General features: G+C 40.1%; 1 protein-coding gene and 1 long non-coding RNA gene across 2 annotated transcripts in view; one reads left to right on the top strand and one right to left on the bottom strand.

The window, feature by feature from the left end:
• COL8A1 (collagen type VIII alpha 1 chain) overlaps positions 1-25576 on the top strand; it is an 86678-nt gene that overhangs the window by 45863 nt on the left and 15239 nt on the right. Inside the window, exon 3 of the mRNA XM_031613045.2 lies at positions 10244-10353. The gene's annotated coding sequence lies outside the window, so the exon portion shown is untranslated. The remainder of the gene's footprint in view (positions 1-10243; positions 10354-25576) is intronic.
• Positions 1-25576, bottom strand: part of LOC116242346 (uncharacterized) — a 211442-nt gene that overhangs the window by 177250 nt on the left and 8616 nt on the right. The window lies entirely within an intron of this gene.

Raw genomic sequence — 25576 nt, 5'->3', positions numbered from 1 at the left:
TAAGGCCTTCCTGTCCCCAGGCAGATCAATACTTCGTCCCAGCTTGGTGTCATCTGCTAACTTACTGAGGGTGCATTCAATCTCCTTATCCAGGTTCATCAGTAAAGACATTAAATAGGAGAATGTAATACCTAAATTATTTTCTACCATAGGTACCCTGTAAATTATCTACAGGTGACAGTAGAACTATTCTGGATGTAATATACATATAGATCACTTCGATTCTCAGGCCATCTTAAAGAAAGGTGGAATTTTTCCTGAAAATGGCTTTATAACTAGTATAGCACATAATTTCAAGTGAATTCAGAATAAAATACCATGGATGAAAGAAAGACGGGTTAACTGCTGGAATTGCTTTCCCATGTCCAAGCAAATTTGATTTTAGTCCTGACTGCAGTGCAGACTCCAGAGCAGAGAAGCTCTATTGCCCTATTTGGATAGTTCCAGTACAGGGAACATTTTGGACATAACCAGCTCATCTCACTCCATTAAAATTCTTCTTCTCACCTCCAGAAAAGGCCAACATCAAACTCCATTCTATAAGGGCTGCTCTGAAGGCAATGCCTCCTTTTTTATTATGTTGGTCCACGACATCAGAGGTGGGTGTTGGTAGTATGGCAGTATAGATTGAACTTACATGTTATTGCCATGTGACAGATGGCAGCAGATTGCAGTTTGACAAAACAATGTCAGACATGGGAGTGTGTATGAAAGGAGGGGGCCTGTATTCCTCCTTGCAGAAGAAATGGCACCCACTGACATTTATCAACACTTGCTGGACATTTGTGGAGACCAAATACTGGATGTAAACATAGTGAGGTGGTGTGTGGTGCATTTCAGCAGTGGCAATGGCAACACGAATGACAAACCATATTTTGGATGGCCATGCAGATTTTCAGGAGCATGGCATGCATGGTCTTCTTCATCACTGGTAAAAAAGCACAGCGAATGGTGATGCCTATGTTGAAAATAGTGTTTTGTAACTGAGACTTTGCTCAATCAAAGAACATTATTGTGCTCTTTGTGTCTGTTGTAGTTGCTGTGGAAATAAACAGGAGGCATTACTTTCAGAGTAACCTAATACATTTATGAAAATTTTAAATGGAATCAGTGATTTACCATCATTATCATCATTATGAACTGGTTCACAATTAATTTGAAGTGATACATCTGGTTTATACTTGAGAAGATTATTTCTAGTGTGCTTGCCAGACCATTGTCCAGATTTTGCAGTCTACGTGTTTTCAGGATATATGCTTTTCACACTCTTCATAATTCCAGAAGCTTTAGGAATATGATTAGAAACATTCTTATCACCAAAATCATTCCATCCAAATCAGAAGAGATTTTCACTTGGAATTAGCATTAATATGTCTTTTTATTCTCTATAGAATGGTCTCAGGAATCCATCCACATCTGGACTGCTTTTTAGAGCTGACTTGTTTCCAGAATATTTGCTTAGATATATTTCCATAGAAATGTTCTTTCTGTTCCTACACTATGTGTGGAAGTTCATTTAAGTCAAAGTACTCGTATTTTGTGGTGTCTCTTCTTCTGTAAATATTTGAGAAAATCCTTAATCACTTCCTTTAAAGTCATTAGTGAATGCTCTCATTTTTACCAGTCCATTGTATTAATTAAATTCATTCAATGGCATTTGAAATGGTTATTTCAGTACTCATGCATGACATATCTGAGCACCATTTCTGACTTCGCACACTTGACCTTGTAACTGCTGTGTCATTAAAGCCTTGAATTTACATTGCATAGCAGCTGGGAGTCTGGTACAGCCTAACCTAGAAATACCACCTCTATAAACACATGATGAAATTTTGAAATTCCAGGCATGGTAGAAACACAGTGTGTACTGTAAATTTTTATTACCTAATGACAATCTGAAGATAAAAACTATTCTGCGCTTGAAAAAATGCAGACCATGCTTTTTGGTGCTGGGGAGGCAAGGGGCCAGGGGACATGAGATCTGTCTGGGATGGCAGAACACACCTGAGGTAGAACACAGTTCAGGAGGTGGGTTGTCTGGCAGATTCCTCATGCACAAGCAATGTTTGTGCATCTGGTTCTGGATAAAGCTTCATATTGCCACAGAAAGGTGGCTGACCCACTGACACATGCAGAGACTGCCTCTCACCTGCCCTATGTCTTTAACACTCCTCCAGATCAACAATGGACAGGGGATTTGGCATGTCTGTTCTTCAGGTACCAGCAAACAGAGAGCATGGGTTCTTCCTTAACTTGCAAGGTACTGTGATGATAAATATCTGAATATTTAGGTACTACTGTGATAGTGACCAAATAAGCCACTGGTATGAGCTTATTTTGTACTATATTAGCACAGAGAAGAATTCTCCTGCTTGCCTGTAATGGGAAACTCCTAAAATCTGGCCTTAAAAGGAGTGGACAACAAACAGCACAAATCCCTCCGGGGGATGAAAGGGACATCATACGCTGCAGTTCACAAAGGCATTTTACTTACAAGGGTGGCATTTTGAACATATTCTCAGTACATTTTCCTCGGTGAGCCTGAAAGCATTTCACTTTATTATGAAAAACACAATTTCTACTTTTTTATTAGTACCAGTAATACATTTCTTTTCATTTTTCATCTCAACCTGAGTAGAAAATACACGTCTGTTTGAGAAATGCTTTATTGTTTTGATTTTACTTGAGAGAAAGAATGATGATGAACAAAATAAAAATATGCCTTTTTGTAACTGATATTTTGCTCTCTGCTAAGTATGGGGGCATTTCCACCAGCTTCAGGCCCTGATTCACCAAAGGAACTAATCATGCACATAATACAATGTACATGAGCAATCCAGTTTAGTTTCTCTCAAAAGTAATGAGATGCATGTTTTGCTTCTTCATCAAATCTGTTCTCTGGAGAGTTGAAACAGAAAACATTTTCTTTATGATATGATAACCTGTAAGGCTAGAATAGCAATTGTCTGGAAAGTTCATCTCCTTTAAACCTTACCATGTGGTAGGACAAGGGAAAATGGTTTCAAACTAAAAGAGTGGAGATTCAGACTGGAAATAAGGCAAATGTTTTTTACACTAAGCACTGGAAAAAGTTGCCCAAAGAGGTGGTGGATGCCCCATCCCAGGAAACATTTAAGGTCAGACTGGATGGGGCTCTGGGGACCTGGCCGAGCGGTAGCTGTCCTGTTCATTGCAGGGGGGTTGGACTAGATGGCCTTTAAGGGTCCCTTCCAACTCAAACAATTCAATGATTTCTGTGATTCCATAACTGTTCACTAAAGGTAAATATGCAGTATCCAATATTCATTTATCTGGGTATCAGCAACGGAGGACAGAATTTACGTTTTTTGTTTTTGTGTTTTTTTTTTTCCTGCCCATACAGAGCTGTGATATTTCATAGTGATTATATTTAAAATATTTGGGAGAATTCTTCCAAATATATTGCTTGGAAGTTAGCATAGTTCTTACAGCAGCAGCTCAACCTTTTATGGTAAATTACATGAAAGGATATGGTGTGAATCATATCCTGCCAAACAAATAAATGAAGGAACAAGAACTGGCTAGTGCAGTCAGGGCAAAGAGAACTACCTATTGCTGTGGTGAATAAAGCACATTGGTCATTGCACTCCATACTAGCAAGTTATGTGTTCTGACTTTTATTATATTATATCAAAAATATGTGTTTTGCTTCATTTTTCCTTACTACATGAGACTAAGCTGATAAAAATTCCAGGCTGAATAAAGAATTGGTTTACTAAGATTGGCAGCAGCAAGGAGCTGGAAAGTTTACTTTTCTGATTTTTTTTATTTTATTTTTTATTTTTTAAAGAGGCATAAATAACCTGACTAAAATTACACAGTGCCCTTTATACCTTTTGTTTCTTCCTACAGGTATCTCTCCCAGAATTGCTAGTCTTGGCTGGCAGTAGCAAATCTTTGCACGTATTATTTAAAATCAGGAAAAAAAAATCAAGAAAGAAATTCAGTAGTCTTAACAGAGCTTAGATTTCATCATAAATTTGAAATTCTGTCCAAGTTCATGGTGTAGAAACATACCAGAGAGAAACACACAGTGATACTTAATTCTGTCCTGGAGGCCTGGCAAAATTTCAGCCTGGGCCAATAATATCTCCCTATAATCTCCCTGGCACTTTCCACCTACTCTATTATAGCAGTTCAGCATGCTCATACAAACCCTTTCTTGGGAGGCGGCTTTGTAGGAATTACTTTGGCTGAAAAGCCTGAAAAACTTATCACTGTTACAAACCACTACTAACCAAAAATACAGCTGGTGATACTCCCAATAGCAGTAAAGAAATCACCTGCCATAACCCAGTATCTACCTTTACCTTAATGCAAGTAGCTCATGCTGCCTGGCAAGCAGAAACACTAGTTGTTTGCACACTAAACAAAGTGCAACATCCATACCTATTTGTATGCTAGCTGTAATCACACCCAAATAGCTTCTAATAGCTTAATCACAAAGAATCAAGTTACTGACATTGAATAATAGAAATGTGTTCCATATCAGAACAAATCTGAAGTAGTGCATTAATTAACAAGGTAGAAAAATTCCTTAGACAAAATAAAGTTGGAGAAAACGGAGACTGTGATTTCATTGGCTTAAGGTAGTACTTCTACAGCTAGACATTCAAAGCACTGTGCTGGTTCCCAATTACACAGCCATATATTTCTTCCAGTAGAATCCGCAAGAATTGTCTGGATAAGACCACCCATTTAGTTCTTAAATTCTAATCCTTAATCTTTCATGTTGATTTTCCACAAATTGTGTGTTCAGTTTCCGTACTTAAACTCTCCCACACAGCAGGAGAAGGCAGCATGAAAGTGGACCAGCCCAGCCCAGGTATGCACCATGAGCAGCTCCTTGTGTTATCTCACAGAGGACAGACAGAGCTGGGCAGCAGCGGATAGGAGCAGGGCCCCAAAGCAGCTGGAAGAGCAAACAAGTGGCACAAGCAGAACTAGCACTCACCTGCCTCAGTCACTTTCAGGACAAGAAACACAGCCTGGCTCCAGTCCTATGGAGTAATTCACTGTACAAAGCATACAGCACATAAACAGTGGCACTGAAGCTATCATGACCAGAGAAATACATGTTACAATTAACGTGTTTAGATCCCCCCATGCCAAAGTATTTTTCTGGTTTGGGCCCTGGCAGTTCAAAACCTCTGTCATTTTCCACCTGAAGTCCTTGCTGTGCACCTCAGGGAGGTCTTGGCAGAGGAAACACTGCACACAGTAGCAGGTCCTTCACAAGGCTGGATGGAGCTGGAGAGTTCACTCAAAACAGGACATACTTCTCCAAAAGAGTGATAAGGAGCTGGAACGGGCCGCCCAGGGAGGTGGTGGAGTCATTAACCCTGAAAGCATTCAAGATTAGATGTTGCACTGAGGGACATGGTTACTGGGAAATATTGGTGGTATGTGGACATTCAGTTGAACTGAATGATCTCAGAGGTCTTTTCCAACCTTGGTGATTCTATGATTCTATTCTACGATTCTATGAACACCAGCATCCTGCTGCCCTCAGCTTCCCATGAGTACCAGGTCAGAAAGAGGGAATGAATGAGGAAGAGCTTCCTCATGTTTTAAGAAAAGAAGACTTGGTTCACCTACTGGTGACTCAAATTACAGACGGTATCACCTGATCACATCAGATGCGGTGATCCATGTTTCTTCTGAAGTCTGATAGCAAGTGGAAACTACTGAGAATGTACCCTATCTACCATTTTCTAAATAGGAAGCAAGATCATATGAGATCATGCTCCAAAACCAGCCTAAATCAGCCACGTGCATTGTAGTAGTAGGAAAGTAGCGGGAAAAGGCAGTTAGAACAATCCTTTTCCAAGAACAGAACAGCCAAGATTCTTCTAGTATCACAGAAGTCTGATAGACCCAACAGGAGTTAGGATGACAAAAGTGATTCAACAGAGCAGATGCCATGACATTCCCCTTTTTGTTTTTATAATCAGTCACGGTAGAAATTTGGCATATCGTTTCTGAAGCAATTGTGACAAACACGGTATTTTTTTCTATGCTGGAGAAATAGAAAAATATTTTTACCTCACTGTTGCTTAAAATCTTGGTTTTGATTCAAGCATCTCAAAATATTGAGAATAATTGCAACATTGTGTGCCGCCAGCATCTGCAGAACAAAACTCTTTGTGTTTTTCTCACACTTTATGTGAAAAAAGAACATTTTGCACCTCAGTAGATGGCTGTGGTTTTGGATCACAAAGCACCAAAGGTTTTGATCTGTTCTGATTCCTACCCTTGTGTCTCATTTTTCTCGTGGCTTAGAACAAAATATTAATGTGACTCATCTGTCATAAGTAATTCTCATATTCTCAACTGTATTTTAGTGCGTGTCTAGAGGAAAGCTGTGGTTTAGTAGAACTGTTTGTGTACTTTGAATAAGGGAGGATGGGAATCAAAGGTGCTTTATACAAAACAAAACAAAAAGAACAATGGCAACAGAAAACGGTGAATTATAAATAAAAGCAACTTTTATGTACTGTAATTAAACATAATAAATACTTTAAAATGCACTATTTCAATTTAGTATTTCCCAGCTTTAAAAATCACAGCTGTCATTTCGTGGAACACTGGAAAAGGAAACAATAAATGGCAAAACAATATATATTTAGACTTTGTGGACTGGCGTGTCCAAAGTGAGTCCCAAATGTGATGCTGAAACATTTACAACAACGCTAATTATGCCTGGAAAGCTGCTATGTGAAATTGCAAATGTCAGTTCCAGGATGTCAACATTTTCTGGTACTGTTTAGGAAATCCTGCGTAGTGTGCTACTTTCGAAAGACATAATTATGTGTGCACGTTCCTGTGACTTTGCTCCAGACCCAGCCTTCTATTCCACGATAGTTCTCTCTAACAAAAATTTTAACAATTCAGTAGAAAATAGCCCAAACAATGAGTAGAGCAGCAATTCTGCTACAGAAGCATTTGCAGCAATTGAGCGGATTCCTCTTTTCTCCACCAAACCAGACTGAAATACTTTACTAAATAGATCCAGCTCATTGCAAACCTCATTCCACGGAAGTCATGTGCATTTGGGCTGGATATTGAATCAGAGCAAGTCAGGTCTACGCTTAAAATAGAGTTTGTATTTATATAACTGAACCAGGGGTCATGCTGTTTTTGCATTAAAGAGATTACAGTGATTTTCTACATTTCTACTGCTGCCTTTCTCCACTTGCGTTGAAAACACAAGTGCTGTTTTCCACACCTGGCTAAGACCTGCAGCCAACAAAGTGGGAGAGAGAGGAGAATGCATGCCACCTCCTATATTTAAAGATTTTGTACATGGAAAACAAATCCTCCACTCTCCTTTCAGCTACAGATTAGCACTAAAGGGTTCTTAGCAGAGCAATGAAATGCAACTGTACCAATCAGGAAATCTAATGCTTAACTTTCCTCTTAGGAATGATTTCCCTCATTCTTTTCATATTCTTTCTCCCTTTGCTCCTTCAGGAAGTCTTAACAGGCCCTCTTTTTTCCAAAACAAAAATGACTGCCCCGTGTTGCTTTGCTCTTTTCAACACTGTGGCTTTCCACTTGTAACATCTCCATGCAGCCTCGTATACATCAGGATCTCCACATTACCCAATAACACAGGGGAGACAGGGCATGTAGTAGACCTTTCATAAGATTAATTATCTGGGTTAAAAAATAGTCATTGCATCATCATAAGCTTTCAGTTCTGAAAGAAGTTAAATGAAAGAATGCATGTATAGCCATCAGTCTCATGACATGAAGAGCTGAATAATGATAATACTCAAAAGATTCATAGAGAACACCTCCTCAAAGCTGCCAGAAGTTTCTCTCCTAAAAATCATCAGGAGCCAGAATTTGGCTTTTTGTTATGCAAAACCCAACTGGATTGGGCTACACACTGGCCAGGGATGTCCTTGGAGCAGACAAGGAAGGCAAGGACAGCAGTGGTGGCATGGAATGAGGAAAGGCGCACGAGAGGGAAAGGGTGGGGACATCAGTGATGTTATAGGAGCTTTGTGAGGACCAAGGGGAGCACTGTGTGAGGAAGTTGCGAGAGGGTGGGACACTTTTTCTGCTCCCAGAGTTGGATTTTATCCTGGGAACCACTTCTTCCTTCTCCTGGATGGGACGCAGAGACTCTCTGCTCCCTTCTTCTCTCTCCACCATCACCACCTATGCATTCTTCTGTAGCTTCTTGATTGTCAAGGAGGGGTTGGTACAGGTTTGAAGGAGCAGGAATTAGGGTAGGAGCAAGGCAGAAAGCCAGAGAAATCCTGCTTCTCCTGAAGGCAGAAAGGGCAGATGTGACTGCTACTGTACTGGGACCCGCTGGTACATGCTGGCACTCCTTCAGCCGCCCTATAATCCCACAAAGGCAGTAACAGCAACATGGATGGTACAAATTGCAAGCAGGAATGAGCTGCTCGGCTGAAATGCCTAATCCCTCTCTCCTCAGGCACAGGCAAAGTAACTTGCCATCCCCTCCAGTCTGGCAGCTCTCCACTTTGTTAACTATTAAAAGCTACCTCCGAATTCATGACTTTCCTTCATCCACACAAGAAGCTGAGCCAGAGCCCAAACCTAAACATCTGCAAGCTGTGGAAGAGTTCATGTCCAGAGCCAAACTTTGGAGCCGAGGGCCATCTCTGTAGGTGATGAATGGGTATAGATGTTGTCTGAGTTACTGAATCATTGCTTAAAGGAAAAGGCCTCTTTGGCAAGATAAACAATTAAAAGCCACTGTTCATTAAACTAGGAAGCAAGTGGCAATGAAACAGACAATTTCTGCTCTCCAGGCTGTAGAATCCTCTCAGGAAAGAGGCCAAATGCACATTTCTTCATCCAGCTCAAAGGGACTGGAATAAATCTGAGGTGAAACAGTCTAGCTACCTGCAGGTTTCCCTTGTAAATTCAGTATTGCTTCTTGAATGTCTTCCCTTTCCAGATGCTCTCTTCTTCTAAGGTTAATGCATGCTGGTGATGGATGGGCCACCTGGAGCTCAGCTCCTGGAGCACAGCAGGTCCTGGGGCAGGCAGCACTGTGGGAGCTCAGCTGAACAAAGGTTGAGAGCTTCTACTCTTGAGTTTTATTTTGTCCTGGCTGATAAAATGCTTCAAGTAAATTGAGAGTGACCTTTCGGTATATGGCTCTCTGGCTACTAAGGAAACCAGTGACTTCGGAGAGGCAAAACACAGGACAAGAAGATCTTAGGCCAAACACCTAAAATTTCAACCAAGGCCAATCAGTGTGTGAAAAGCACTGCCCTGCTTATCAAAGAGCTGTTTTTCTAGTTGTCTGGGTGTTAGTGCATGATGAATATTGAGCAGCAAATGGAGCGTGCTGTCAGGCACTGGGCTCTCCCTAGTCCTGATCCAGCAAAGCACTTATGTATGTACTCAAACACAAGGAGAAGCACAACATCTCCAGAATTCATGGTTGAGACCAAATCCTGAACATCCAGGTGGCAGCTGAGTCCACCAAATCACTGTCTTCTCAGCCATACCAGTGGGATGTAGTTGGATGAAGCGTGTATGACGTGGTAGTGGCTGTGTGAGAGGGATTAGCCTATAAAACCGATAGGTATAGTTTATATTTATGTAGGATGCTAGTATTGCCTGTGGCTTCACGTGTTAACACCTTTACATTTTGAGTCCAGTGATGCTTAGGAGTGTGTATGGCAGTTCCAAGCACTTCCTATCAGTCCAAGCCTCTCAGGGGCCAGTGATTGCAAGACATTATTTGTACGTACATTTTTGTGGGGGAAATGCACATGGAGAAAGATGAGAATAAGTAAATGTTTTTCAGCAGTCCTTCAAATGGATAATTTTGTACCTAATAATCTGAAAAAGCTACACTGCATCTCTCCAGAAGGGTGGAAACAAGACTCAAGGAACTTTTCCTGAAATCCAGACCCAAGCTTTGATTTATTACAGAACTGCCAACAAAAATATCAAACATTAGGATTTTCATTCTGTATTCAAATTGCTACATCAGTTTTTGCAAGCACTTAGAAGGCTGCCTAAAGTGAATGAACTGCCAGGTTGTCATACTTCTGAACAGCAGATCTTGAATAAGAAGTCTGAATATGGAATTAAGAGACCACGCTAAGCCGCTATGTTTAAAAATCTTGGGCAAAATTCCTCAGTATTTCTGCAAAAGAATGCCAGTGTGCTCCTACATTTCTTATAAGCTTTCTTTTCCCTCTAGGGACCATCTTAAAATCAACAAAATAACAACGGGCCTTACACAAACAGGAAATCTAGGTCTCTTACAGTGAAAAGCAAACAACCTGTCCTGCCCTTTCCTGAAATCTGAATGTAAGTATATCCAGCTTTGAAATGCTGAATGAGTTGTGCATAATGCCAAAACCAAAGCGCAAAGGCTTAAAACTGAAGTTGTCTTAAAGCTAGCATGAAGTAGGATTTGATAAATTACTCAAATGTTTGCTATAAACCAAAGGTTTTGAATTTTAAGTAGAAAAATATATGGTGCACATATTTTGGTGATTATCGTCAGCAGCATGTTTTTTTCCTACATAATTAAAAGATCTACTCTTTCAGACACTCTCTGAAGTTTAATAGGAAAGAACATGTAATTTTGGCATTTTGTGTTTAAAGAACTTTGTTTAAAATCTATTTTACAGTCAATTAAGATTAAGGATGTGTTTAATTAAAAGGTGATGGCAAAAAAACATTCTGTCCTGGGAATAGGGTGAACTATGTTACTGGTGTACTTTTGATATCCAAAATACGTATGTACATGTGTCTGCATCCTTACGTATGTGTATGCGAAGACAAACAGCATTTCATTTGGAATTCTGTGTTTAACACAATGTGTCGTTTAGCTCAATAACGGGAGGAGTATGTTAAACATCATTTTAAGCCCTAATGGAAAAGTTTCTGACAACTAGACATTAGCTCATAGTATCCACAGTCATCTTAAGCCTATGACTATTGTTTGTTATCAAGTGTGACTTTTGGAAGAAAAAATGCATTATTGCTTAACAAACTGCATTGCAGTAGTGTCATGCACACTGTTTTGGTTTATAGATGGCTAATTAAAAGCATCCAAATGCTAAGAATTAATCACAAAAGTAACTCAGACTTTCTGAATGCCTCTTTAGGAAGACAAGCGCCTCATTCTGTCATTTGTCTGTCTTGCAGAGTAATCCTGCAGGATATGTCTGAAAGGAAATGCATGGGTCCATACAAACATGGCCTCTCCAGGCACTGGAATGGGCTGGCCCAGGGCCAGGCTGTCCAATGCTGGGTGCCTGCCAGCTCTTGGAGCCGGCCATGGGACCCGCACCATATGGTGAGGATCCTGGGACCGGCCCTGGGCAAGGTGCTAAACTGATATAACACATTAAAAAAAAAAAAAAAAAGGAGAAAAGAAACCATACAGCCCAAGGCTCCAGCCCACAGATGTTATAGAGTACAAAATACTTTCCTGCTAGTATTTAAATTGTCCCAGAGCATCTATAAGGAAGTTTTAGAGCCCAATCCGTCTAGCAATAAAACATCCATCCAAGAACGGCAGTAGATTTTGATAACTTGGTTGTGAAGGTTATATAGCAGCTGATTAAAACATTCTGTGAGAAAACTGCCTTTATTATTAGTAATTACTTCAAAGGTTTAGAGAGAGATTATCCAGCATTACATTACAATATTGATCACTTTTAAAAATGTACCATTTTTTCACTACCTCAGAATCCTTCACTACAGCTAGTGAAATAGGAATATGGGCTACTAAACATATGTACCAGGCAGTAAAAAGCAATGGTTAACTTAGTCATTGCAAATCAGTACCTGCTACTTTTCATGCATGGCAAAATTGCTTTCAGAAAAAAAAATAAAATACCATCCTCTACAACAGAGAGATTTCAAGGCACAGAGAATTAAAAAAAAAAAAGAGAGAAGTAGAGAGAGGTTGAAAGTTCTGGAAAATGTAATTTCCTTCTTTTTTTCTTTTTAATCTATTCCAGTGAATAGAGAAGAATTTCAACAAAACATTCAGATCTGGATAGAAAAATCCTTCACATTAAAAGGAAACAAAGCCCCAGATCTGTAGTGAGGATACAGAAAATTTTCAGGCTTGAGCATCAACTGGCAATTAGACTTGAAAGGCATTTGGGTCCAATAGAAGTCCTGAGCTCCTACCAAAATCAACAGTCTAATTGTCTCAGCTGAAACTGGGGCTTAGCTTTTGGGTTTCCTGTAACTAAACCCTGCCACAAACAGCTCTGCTAAGTTTTTCCTCCAATAAAACAAAATACAGCAAAATTAAGATAAATACAGGAGACAATGAGGATGAGTACGTAGTTTCCAATGTAAGGCAGGGAGCAGCCATTAGAGAAAGCTTGTGAACATATCAAACTAGGGCTCGTCAGTTCTAAATGGTTGATACGACAGTTCTTCAAAAATAAACAATCAGACATCTGAAAGTAATTGCTAGACCAAGGGATTTAAGTTTATTTTATTTAAGCAATAAGGTATTTTAAAAATGTACTCAGAATGTCTAGCTCGCTTCAGATTGCTTTGGTTTTCTACACAGTGTCATGGTAGTCACTACCCAACCAAATGTGGTATTTGAATAATATTTTTAAATTGAAAAAAAGACAATTGAAATGAAGAAAATAAAAGTATTCTGAAAGGTTACCAGAATGCATAGTTTAGTTTAACTTCAGACACTTCATAATCTGATCAAGAAGGAGACTGAAGAAATGTATTGTGCTGAATTTGTAGGCACTGAGTCAGGTGATGAAGTTATTCAATTTTATGTGGTCTTACTGAGGTCTGATCTTGAAATCAAAGGAAAAACTAAGTGATTGAAAGTTGTATCTCAGTTGTATATTTTGATGTTCTTTCTCTTTGTCCTTTCTCCTGTTGCCTTTCATGCTTCCGTGTTTAAATCTTATGAACACCATCTTCTTCTCTGTCCTCAAATTCCTCCTCATTTTCTTGTGCTCTACATTCCTCCATGCAATCTCCACATATGTGCTAACAGGGATTAGTTTGCTGATCATTTCTTTTCCAACTTGGGGAGTTGGAAGTCCTAGAGAGTTTTAAGGAATTTAAATCTCAAATCCTTTTATGAAAATGTTATCTTACATTTCCAGGTCCATTGATTTTTCAACAGAAGTCAGTGGCCCAGCTCCTTTAGCCACTCCAGAAAACCTAGCTTCAGATTCCTCCCAGCAGTTCGGATGGGAGGAAATTAAAAGGGAATTACAAAAGAAAAAATATCTTCCAAGCATAGCAGTGTTATTCAATAGCTTAGAAATTTCCTTCTCTTTTCCTATTGGCAAATGTGGTTTCCTTAACTAATCCAAGCGTTATTGTGCATACACCCAAGGGTTGCTTTTGTCTGCATTTTGAAGAAGAGGGGCTTCTTTTGGGCTTTAGTAATGATAACTGACACATTAAGCTCTGGTACTGTGAGCACAGAAGAATGCTGAGATGAACTTGCCTCCACAAATCATTCCGTGTGGGGCGATTCCACAGATACCTCCTGCTTGCTGTTAGCAACCATGATGACATGTTTATGACCCCAGGCTGTGCAAACCCTCCCCATAAGACCTGTTGCTCTGCAAATTCTCTGTCACTCCAGTCCCCAGCTCCCCAGCCCACCTCACACGTGCACACATAGACAAGCTCACTTCTGGTCTGTGGAGACAAGCTTGCCATTAATGTTTTGTTGCCTCTTTGCAACATGAGGAGAATCGGCCAAATCAATGTGCTTAGCCTGAAAAAAAGGCAGTTTTTTATCCTGATAAAGGCAAGTTACAGAAGGCAACATGTCTGTCTGATTTGGGAATCTGCAAGTCTTTTAATGGGCTGTGCAGTAAGCATAAATCCTCCTGGCTGTGTGCTGAAGTGTGGTAACACTTCACTGATAACAGATAGTTCAGTAACACCAACATATAGAACACATAGCTGCAGTCATCACGTTGCAAACGTATTCCACATGTTTTCCCATAGCTTCTATGTCCAGAGATAAGCAGCACTAAGCACACCTCCTTCTTTCAAAAGCCTCATTAGCATGATTTGTCAATGCAGCAATTCCTTGTGGACTCGCTGAGGAAACACCAATGCATTTTCTGTGCAGGAGTCTCTCCAGAAATGTCACATTTTTGTCCTTTTTCTAGACCCAGAGGGTTTAGATACAATAATTTTGTCTTGCAAAGTTCAGAGAACACTACCACAGTACAAAGTAAAACTTCAAATACAGTTGCAAAGAATACCCAGTTAGTAGTTAGCTCACAAATATATCAGGTTGGTAAGTGAATCGTCAGCTAAAATACTTGCCATACACTTCAACTTTCTGTTTAGTTTCAAAGGAGTTCAGTGCAGCTGCTGGGCTTTATTTCAATAACAGGCTAAGGATATTCTTATCTTTTCTGAATTGCAATAGATACACAGAGTCTAATATTATAGGTCATAGTAGTATTCCACAGGAACACTTTCTACTTTATACAACCAAAATTTCCCCTGTACTTGTTCCCGGCAGCTGTCTAGCTCATGCTTTACCAGGAGTGGAGGAATACCAGAGCACAATGCTGAAATGAGGGATGTTTTAGTTGAGAAGCTGACGCGGGAGTTCACTGGACACATTTCTGGATCATTTACTCCATAGTAGCCTGAGTATTTCTGGCATAAATGGGAGACAGTTTAAATGGGGCCAGTTAGGCAGCACTATGGCATCAGCACACAACATGGGAATGTGAGCCATGCCAACTGATGGCTGCAGAATACTTGCTTGCATGCTGCCTTGCTTGCACTAGGGTATTTTTAAGCAATCCACAGCACAGGGACTTAGTATTCTGAACCTGCAATGGATTTGGAATGTGCTCAGGCTCCCCCTCCTGCCCAGTGCCTGTGAAGCTGTCTCCCAGCGCATGATAAACTGGGAAGACAGAAAAAAAAGCAGCAGTGTGGAGACAGTGCTGACAGAGTAAATAGAAATTTGAGTTCACTGGACAAAGTTCTCAGTTTGCAGTGGAAGGTCATAAGGATTTCAGGCATTTTTGGTATTTTGTCTCTGCTGTCTGCAAAAAAGAAAAAACAAAAAAACCCACCCTAATAGACAGCTTCCAATTCTGTATACTTGGCATCTCAGCTCAGCCTCAAAGAACATGGGAAGCTCTATCTACAATTATTTGAGTACATGCCACCCTCTTAAAGCATTAACACGTACTCATTCCCAGATTCCCTGGTATTTTTTCATGTGACATTTGATAATCTAAAAGGCTTACCCTGCTTCAGCTAATCCAAGTGGCCCACAGTTCTAAATGCAGTATCAAATTTAGCATAGGGAAGAAGAGTCTGAAAATGTTAACTCTTAAAAGGTGATATTCCTCTTCTTTCATCCAGTGCCTGGTCACATTACAGTGTCAAATGCTTTATGAGAAATCTTCTACAGTCTGTAACTGAAACAAAGGAGACTTGGAGGAGTCCAATGTATTCTATAATTTTTGCCTAAATTCATTCTCCTTTGGGTTTTGTTACATATAACATCTCCTCTAGGAAAAGCTTAGCTCTGGCTTGTGAAATACTGATGGTGACATTTTTATTTCCTGGTCTCAATTAAATTTAAATGAAGACTGTTTTGCTGGAGGTAAGTAACTTCAGAAAACTAAAGAAGAGTTTTACTACCTCTGTAGCTAGGAAGTGAGTGCAGTTACTGCCTTTTGTAGAACTGCTGCTTCCACCATCTCAGGCCTGCATTGCTGGAGCAACAAATTAGAAAAAAAATTATACTCATCCCATTTTTTAGTTCGTCTCGTGGGCAATGGAATATCCAGAGATATTAGGAGTAAGAATAGGATTAAATAGTAAAAATAAGACACTTAGGCGATACAGGTATTTGCTCAATTTTTTGTACAGTATGTTCATTCAGTCTTTCCAGAGACTTCTCAAAGAGACTTTTACTTTGTGTCCCTATCTTTGTAACCCCATATGAATCTTAGCAATCATACAGTGGGATGTTACTGTGCACGTTACAAGAGCCAACCACTTGAGCCTTTGTTGTGCCTACAGGTGCAGAGAGGCACCTGGGGGTTTCCCTGCCATTGCTGACAGCATTAGGGGAGAACTGCTTCCAGCCCCAGCTGCCTGGCTGCTCTGAGAACCTTTTCCTGCAAGCTCAGGAGAAACTGTTCTAGATGCTACTAAACACAGTCCAAACCATACTTTGTTGTTGATTTCCATCACTGGATTTTCTTCACTGCACCAGTTGTTTCTTCCACATGGCTTCCAAGAGCAGTACTGCCCACACAAATGCTCAGTGGCTGTGAGGAGCTAAATGCAGAAGATCTCTCCAGGCCCTTTCCTTTGACTTCTCCTTCTTTATTATTTCCTCTCCTCCCTCACCTTCTACCTACAGATCGAGGATTTTGCCCTTAGATTTAGTAATACTGAATGAAGCAGAATAAACACCTCAACACACAGCATAACGTTGCCTCCTCCTACCATGGTCAAGTGCAGGATACGAACACCCTTTTATGTGTGCTTAAACCTAGAAAGGAATGAATATAACTCCTAAATAGGAAGTGTAACTGCAAAGGAACCGCAGACACTCTCAAAATTCACTTTCTTTTTTCCCTAAATATGAAAAGATTAAGATCAAAGGGCCACTGTTCAACACTTTCTAACAGCTCAAAGCAGAGCACATTCCACCACAATCCACTTCTGGGTTAGATAGAAAACAAAGCCCCTTGCCTTCTGATGAACAGGAGATAGTGTCTGAAAAAGTAAACAAAGACTAAAAGACAGAAAGCCAGAAAGGACTGAAAGGGAAAAATGAGTCCATCTCTTTTCTCAGGTGACAAGTGATAGGATGTAAGGAAATGTCAGGTTGCCACAGGGGAGATTTAGATGAGACATTAGGAAGAATTTCTTTATAGAAAGGGTGGTCAGGCTTTAGCAAGGGCTGCCCAGAGAAATGGTGGAGTCACCATCCCTGGAGGTATTTAAGAGACATGTAGACATGGCACTAAGGGACAAAATCTAGTGATGGGCTTGGAAATGTTATGTTGGTGGTTTGACCTGATGATCTTGAGGATCTTTTCCAACCTAAATGATTCCATGACTCTCTATTTGTTAAAGCTCAGCTTGTATCAGATTTACCCTGGCCAACGCCAGGAATATGCTGTTTTGAAGTAGCTGTCTCTCATTAATCATAACATGATAGTTCTGGCTTGAAGGCAGTATAACACAGCTGCATCCCAGCAAACACTATGTGAAGGTGTAGCCATGACACCAGTAGCACCCAAATAAAGGACAATTACGAGGACATGTCTTCATTATTTTGCTTTAAAAATAACGTCATGCAATTGCCAGGGCTGTACCTGTGCTCGAGTGGATCGCTCACGCCACCAAGGGGCAGCTTCAGTAAGGAGCCGTCTGTGCTCTCAGAGCTTTGACACCCCAGGAAAAGCAGCTGCATTTCCAATACTGCTCAAAGCTTCCTCCAGCAAAGATTCGAATTGGCAGTAGCACACATCAGTAGCTAAATATGTACGCATTGATTAGAAGCATTTGACCTTCAGATGCACTGCTGAAGCATTTGAGATTCACTGCGCTTGATATTATAAACATATTTGCTAACTATCCATTTTTTATCTCGGTTACAAATAAGGATTCATAAACATCTGATCCTCTGTTTGATTACTGCCACAGATTAGTTATGGTGACTGTATCTGGACCTGCATTAGAGAAATCATAGAAAATGAGTTTCAAACGTCAGTTTCATTTCATCTTCTAAAGTTTGCCACAGGGAATCAAATAGAACTTGATGTAAGGCTTACAAAGGTGACACTGCTCACACCAACTGCGTGTCCCCGAGCTGCTCCATCTGGTGCTGCTTTGAGCCTAGCTGTACACCAGCCTGTGGCTGTGATGCCAAAAAGAAAAATGTGTCAAATGACAGCTGTAGTCACAGTACCTTGTCCTTAGGAATAACAGCATACCCTTTAGACAACTGTACAAGTGCCAATCTTTCCACTGCTTTCAGAGGCCCCTTTCCACCATCCCTTTTAGCTCTTTTTTCACTCTTTCACTTTCATTAGCACTACCTCGCCCTTAATGCATAGCGAACTCCAAAAATAGGATGCAGCCCGAGCAGCTGACCCTTGAGGTGGGGGCAGCAGGATGGGACTCAAGCATTTCTGGAAAAAGACCAATTGGCTCATTTCTGTTAAAAAAAAAAAATAAAATAAAATAAAAATAAAAACTTACTTTGGTGGCTTTAAAGCCAGAGCTGATAGTTAACGTACAAAAGCAAGACGATTTCAGGAGGCTCCAAAACATACAAAACAATGATCGAACCCAGGATAAATGATAACATGGAGACAAAGAAATGTGTCCCTTTAAGCAGCAAAGGCAAATGATCCTGAAAGCCAGTGTAATTAAAGGGGAATGCTCGTGGTGAGGGGTGGGAGCATAACAACAATTGTATTTACCCAGACCAATCAATGAATGCAGAAGCAGCAATAGCATATAGAACCTGTGTGATACAGTGAGGGTTGAAGGAAAACTGTGGCTAGCACCTGCAGGTCCATATTAACTGCAAATTCAGTGTCCAGTTTGCATGAACCAAATAGAATATGCAATATGACAATATGGCACATACAGTAGTAAGGCTAGGAAAAAAAGGCAGCAAAAATGCAACATCTAGTATGAAATAAAATTAAACTTAAAAAGCAGCTCCAGTCCTGGGATACCAAGAGACAAATCCATCTGACTTTGTTTAAGCAAGCCATATGGGTGGAATGTCCTGTTTTAATTTCTCTTTTGGCCTCTACTGCATTGTTTATCTTGAGCACTCATCTTCTTGACAAATATATTTTGAGGAACTTTATACTTTCGGGTCTCATAGTCCTGAAGAGAACCTGAATCAATGTGTCTGCTCATCAAGTGTGGCTTATGGTCTCTGTGTGGCTTTATTTCAATCAAAGGTTCACAGAGACCAAGAAACAATGTAGTATATGAAAGAGCTTACTGCCAACACAAATTTCTTCTCTGCACAAACGTGTTAGACACAGACAAACAAGAGAATGATAAGAAAAGGCTGATTACTCACTCTAGTTCTCATTAAAATGCTTTTCAGAGCTAAGTAAAGAGTGTCAGAAACATTTTGCAGATGAGGAACAGGAGAATATTGCCATAGAACATGTGGCAATACCCGTACTGCAGTCCAGGAGGATCTGCAGCATATTGCAGAGGTATCAAAGCTTAAGTCCAACTCTAAACCAAGTAGCATGGATACCACCAGGCAGCCAGGTTGCAGCACCTTGATGTTCAGTACAGGTTGGACCATGCAAAAAAAGTCAGAGCTGGAGATAAATACCAGGCAGTGTATATACACGCGTAGACAGAGCGGAGGCTCGTGGGTTAGGTCTGCCTTTTCCATAATTAAATTAAAAAATGACACTCTGAGCAACTTGCCCAGAATCAGAGAGGTAGTTTTGAACAGCCTTACACATATGCTTAAAATCCTCTAGTTGTTTTACAATCTGAGTCGGCAGCTTGAGCAATGGTGTCTGGACAGATCAGCCTGGGGCACACAGCCAGAGTTTTGCCACCCATGCCATCGTGCTGTGATGTGACCAAACAAACAGGAGTCAAGTCCTGTGTAGTCATTTTTCCCAGAGGCAGAGGTCAATCCATTCTCTAATTCAGCAATATCAGACAGTTTACAATCCACTTTGATCTTTTCCAGAGATTCTGGCACATCTAAGTCTGTCCTTAAGAACTCATAGGGAAAAAATATCAATCAGGTATTTGCTTACTTTTCAAGGGGCAGTTTTTCCTATTAGGAAACAGGAACAATTACCACAATTTAAAATTATCATTTTCTAATCCCTTCCCCTCTTTCCCACTGTTGGAAAGAAAGAGCAGAAGACTCAGCATGTGCTTGTTTCACCATACTGATTCAGAGCATCAGCCTCACATTCAGGGATAGCAGCCGCGTTATACTTGAAGTAAAAAAAGAAACACAAAAACAAATTGGCTTTTCAGGACTTGGACTCTGCCACCTCAGCTCATTTCTACGGTTGTGCTTTGGCAGCACACAGCTGAGCAAGGCTATGGATGTGTGTTTTAGAACGTGGTAGCCTTCTAACTTCATTAAGAATCTTCTATATTATATTACAAGGGAAAAGTGTGGCACCGCTGCATTTCCTTCCAAACTAACTCAATTTAGGACCATTGTGTTATAGCTTTTAGTCAGTGAGGCATCATCACCAAGAGTGAACAGGACTGAACAATGAGTAAGTCTGAAGTGTCTTTTTAATGAGTTCAACACGTTTTGAAGAGCTGGGTCCCCTCACGCACCTATTTTCTTGGGTTGGACAATGATCAAACACAATACTGTGTGTAGCCAGCACACAATAAACGTGATCACTTGGGTTAAATTATAAAAAAGACTAACATCTAACTTGTCCATGTCATGTTATTTGGCAAAACTAATGATATAATTAAATGGGTCCAAATATCAAAACCACATGTATCTGCTTACATTTATACTTTTTTTCCATTTACGAAATAATGCTTTCATTAGAGAATAAAATTCTATGAGCTTCATATGTACTGGTGGAGTCCTGCAATTCAATAATTTCTTCATCACAATGGCAAAAGAAATTCCAGCACAAATAATCTAGATTTATAGAGCTGATTGCAGTGTTGACACTTGGCCTGCAGAGCTCTCTAGCAGGCCAAAGAGAAGTAGTCCTTTCCACAGGTATGAAGTGGGCTGACTGATAGCATCAGCAAAACCATGGTGAATGATACGGGCAGAACATTTACAGCCCTGCTCCTTGCTCAACTAGAAATCTTTGAAGTACGATGCGTCAGTTCCATGAGTGCTTTAAGCAAACTCCTGAAGAAATGGGATCCATGTACTCGTTTTCTAGGGAGTTCCTTGTAAAACAATAGTCAAGTCTGAACATAAGTATGCATTTTAATTTAATTTATAGGTTTACTTTACATTTTGTTCCCTCCTTCTCCTACTGCCTGTAGGATTGTACATCAACAGTCACTAAAAGACTGCTTTCATTTAATTAAAGGGGATCTTCATTGCCAGTCAAAAAAATAATAATAATAAAAGATACCAGATATGTGAAATAATGTCTGTTCTCATGACATCTTCAGCCCTGTTTCCAGGAAGATTTTGGGATAGTTTTGAATAGATGAAACAAATGATAAGAAGAAAAAACACTTCCTTAAAAAAGAAAGACAGAGAGAAAGACAGAGAGAAAGAAAGACAGAGAGAAAGAAAGACAGGAAGGAAAGGAAGGAAAGGAAGGAAAGGAAGGAAAGGAAGGAAAGGAAAGAATATCAAAGGGAAGGCTTTCCCCCACTTATCTTCCAACTCCTCTATCTTAGGAAGGTTTTCTTTTAGCTCAGAGGCACTAGGCAAATAACGTTGTTCATCTGTGACATCCAATTGATCCAACATCAAGGCCAGGTTGGATGGGGCCCTGGGCAGCCTGGTCTAGTATTAAATGTGGAGTTTAGTGGCCCGGTCTGCAGGGGGGGGGTTGGAGCTTGATGATCCTTGAGGTTCCTTCCAACCTGCACCATTCTAGGATTTTATGATTCTATGATTGATACTATGATTCATGATTCAGTTAAGAATCATAATTGGCATAATATCACCATTATCAGTAAATTCACCTAGGGAAATATCTGGACTCAGTGATGTTGCAGGAATTACCTCCACTGCAATCAACATGCTACCATAAAGCAAGGGCCAGAAGTGGATACCTGTTCACTGTGCTCCGCAACAGCAGACCGGGGTCTGGGCATCCTTAGGCTAATTTAAACCAGAGTGATTCCTATTTTACTGCCTGAAAATGGAAATTTTGTAGATCTAATTCGACATTTGTTCCTTGCCAAAATATTTTGCACTGGCACTTATTGTTGGAAAGGCCAGATTTTGCCTACTGCCAAGAATTTAGCAAAACAGCCAAATTCTTCAGTTCCTAATTGAGCAAATTTCTCATTGTAGTTTTGCTTGATCAAGAAAGACAAGCTATGGTCAAATGCATGGCTAACTGCCTGGGTATTTAAGTGTATAGTTTGAGGGCTGTATAAAAATATCTAAAAACTATTGAGTTTGATACAGGTTATAGCTCTCATTAAAAAAATAATGGAGTTGTCTATAAATGTCAACTTGCCAATCTGCACAAGTGACCAGTTCCCTGGCTGCTGAATTTCACAAGCTTCTAATGTTGCTAGCTGCCACATGGAAGTGATTAATCAAGTGACTTGAGAAAAATCTGTTACAGATCATATGGGGTTTTCTTTACTGTTGTAGAGGCATAAATTACTGAACTCTAGGAAATCTTAACTCCTCTTTTTTTTTTTTTTAACACACATTTATATGTATTTTTATATATATTGATATCGATATATATATATTTATCAATGTACTTGATGCATGGGAACTGATGGGAACTGATAAGACACAAGTTTCCTACTAGCTAGGAAAGTTCTTCAACAATATCGTGTTAATAAGTTTGCAATTCCAAAGGAAAGATAAGTAGGTTTATCTTCTCTTCTGCCATTTATCAGTATACTGTGAATGTAGAATAGTGTTGTGTGGTCTCAGTGTACTGATTACTACAAAGTGGAAGGAAGAGGAAGAAAGCACAAATCCCACTCTGGATCATTTATGATGTTTCAGTCCTTTGAAGACAAGTTAATTTAAGTGTCAAATTTAATAATGATAAGGACTTTGTTACAAACTAAAGGCCCAACAGCACCTAATCATTAATATTAAATCAAAAAAGGAAATAATTTTTGACTGACCAGTGTTAGGAGACTCTGCCTCTTTTGGGGAATACATACAAGTACAAGACAGAATGAAACTAGGTGTAGCTATTAGTCATAGATAAAAGAGAGATAAAACAAGGAATTCAGGAAAAGGAGAGGCAGGGAAAAAGTTAACTGCAGTTAGCAAAGGTGATTTATGAGTTTTGTACAAGCGTACATTAGGAGAAAATCAAGTCCAGATCCTAAATATGCAGAAATAAAACTGACAAAAAATATGAGATACTGCATACTGAGTTTGGGGGACTTTTGTTTGGTTGTTTTTGTGTGTACATGTTTTTTTACTTTCTTGACAATTTTGATGACTGGTGTTCCTTTGAGGGTAAAAAGAAGAAAAAGAGAAGCATACTTTTTTTTTGCTACAGATCCTTCCAAATCTGCATTTAAAAGTAACAGCATTGCCTTCTGTCATTAGTTCGTACATTTTCCATACAATGTTTTAAGGGATGAAAAACTGATATATATTATGATATGATAAACTATTATTCTGCCTTCCATCCCCTCTATGAAACATTATCTTCAAAAACTTCTGATGAAAACAGTATCAAAAGAAAGAGCTATCCATTGCAAATAGGGATGCCTGCAATCCCTCACTGTCTAAGAGCTCTCAGAGGAAAGAGGTTAGATTGCCCTTCAGCTGCAAGCAGAGTGCAGCAAAACCACTAGCTCAGAAATGCCTTCACCTCTGTCCCTCAGATCTCAGCCCAGCTTTCCTTCAGGCATTCTTCAGGCTACAGCCGGCCAGTGCTGTAACATAGTTATGCTACACAATGGCAAAGATGCAGTAATACCAGCAAAGCTAACTTTGGAGTTTCTGGTGTTTAGTTTTATTATTATTACTATTATGATTGTATTATTGTTCTAACTGCTTTTCATCAAATACACATGCATTTACAGGCAGGAATTTTCATCCCCAGACACTGTTAAGGGTTGCTAGTGTGGCTCTTTCTCAGCTAGAAACATTTTGCCATCCAGTGTTAGTTTAGCAACAAAGTGATGCTGCTCTACACATAGGCCAGATTTCACTCTACTTAAGTACTGCTGCTTGCCAAAGGTTTTTGGGGTTCACAAAGCTGCAAATACATATTTGGGAAACATCAGTACCTGGATAACTATTAGCACAGCCTGTGAGTATGGTTTTGTAGAGTTCAATTCTGTAAGATCTAACCAACCTGTCAATTCTTTTATTGAATTCATTGGAAAATTTGCAAATTTGATAAAAAGTTCAGCCCTAAGAAAGCAGCTCTCTAACCAAACTCTAAGCCTATGGACTACAATTATGTATTCCATAGCACCTATTGTTCTTGTACAGTTACACGAGTCTTCCACAAAGTACATTAGAAGTATTTCTGTTAATGATTTCTGCTAACATGAAAATCTGAGCAAGTTTTTCAACCTAGCAAAAAAACGAATTTAGACTGAGTACCCCATGCCACAGTCAAAAATAAACCAGCTGTCCCTGTAAGACTGCTGACAGCCACACTCCGTTGTTTGGAGAACCATTGCTGCCTCCCTGTAAGTGAAATATTTGCCTAGTGGACTTATTTTGGACTTGGTTAAGCCATGGCCTGGAGGTTGCTGTGAATCTTTTGCTACAGTGCTCAGCAGTAAGAATCTGGTGGAAAAAGTCTGTGGGGAAGAATAGGATTTTTACTGAGGTGCAATGATTTCTGTAACTGTAGATCTTCTGAAGTCAGTCTTTGTTGTGTTAACTGCATCACTCCCGGAACAGCTAGCACACGCTTTAACCACTCCTTTGAATAGATGCAAGATGAATTAAAGAAATACGTATCCGCCTCAAAAAAAAATCCAGATTTTAAAACAAAAGGAGGACCAGGCAGGGAAAAAAGATGCCTTAGTTGATTGACAGTATGGGATTTAAAATCTTTCAGATCCTAATCCGTGAAGGGATGTTTGCATCTAGCCCTATAATGCAGTCCACATGCCAGAATTAGATGCCTGGACTCCGTGCATGTGCGAAAGGGACTTAAGTGCCTCAAAGGGGGATTCACAAAAGCCACTGTTTGAGGAGCTGCCTAAGCCTGCCAAATAGGAAAAGCTAAAGATTGCACTTCATTCTAAATCCTAGCTCTCTCGTGGTTTTAGGAGCCTTCTGGTGAAGGTTGCACACGGGCTCAAGTCCCTCCATATGCAGCTCAGACCCTATAATCTCTTTCAAAAGTGGGTGCCAAATTTTTCCTTCAAACCCTGAGGTGCCATCAGCAGCTCAAGCACACACTTGCTCAGGCTGCAGCAGAGGGGTTTAATTCCTTCTTTCAACAAAGGGCACCAACACACCCATTCTCTACCATGAGGCACGACCCAGCCAGCTGGCTGCAGGTGATGGTGAGCTGCAATGGTGTGCAGGAGGCCATGGAGGACCAAAGCCACAAAAGAGTTTGTCTCGAAGCTTTGGCAACAGCTAACCAGTCTCTGATCAGAGACTTGAATTTCATCTATGGACTAAAGTGCTTTAATTTTTCCCTTCAATCCTATTTTCCTGCATAGTTCCAACCCCACCTCTGCTTTGTAATGCTGTCAGCATCCAACATGAGGCTGGTGCTCCCACTGGCTCCAGAGAAGTTCAGTAGCATCAGGTTCTTCAGCCTACCACCACCAGTGCAGTCCTCCATCCTGGCCATGGTACTCATGAAATGCAAGTGCCAGTTCCCACTGCAGACATTTTTTATGACCTTTCATTTTCACT

The sequence above is a fragment of the Phasianus colchicus genome, chromosome 1, assembly GCF_987193195.1.
Source record: "Phasianus colchicus chromosome 1, bPhaCol1.hap1.1, whole genome shotgun sequence".
Classification (NCBI taxonomy): Eukaryota; Metazoa; Chordata; class Aves; order Galliformes; family Phasianidae; genus Phasianus; species Phasianus colchicus.
This window is presented reverse-complemented; position numbering and strand designations above follow the sequence as displayed.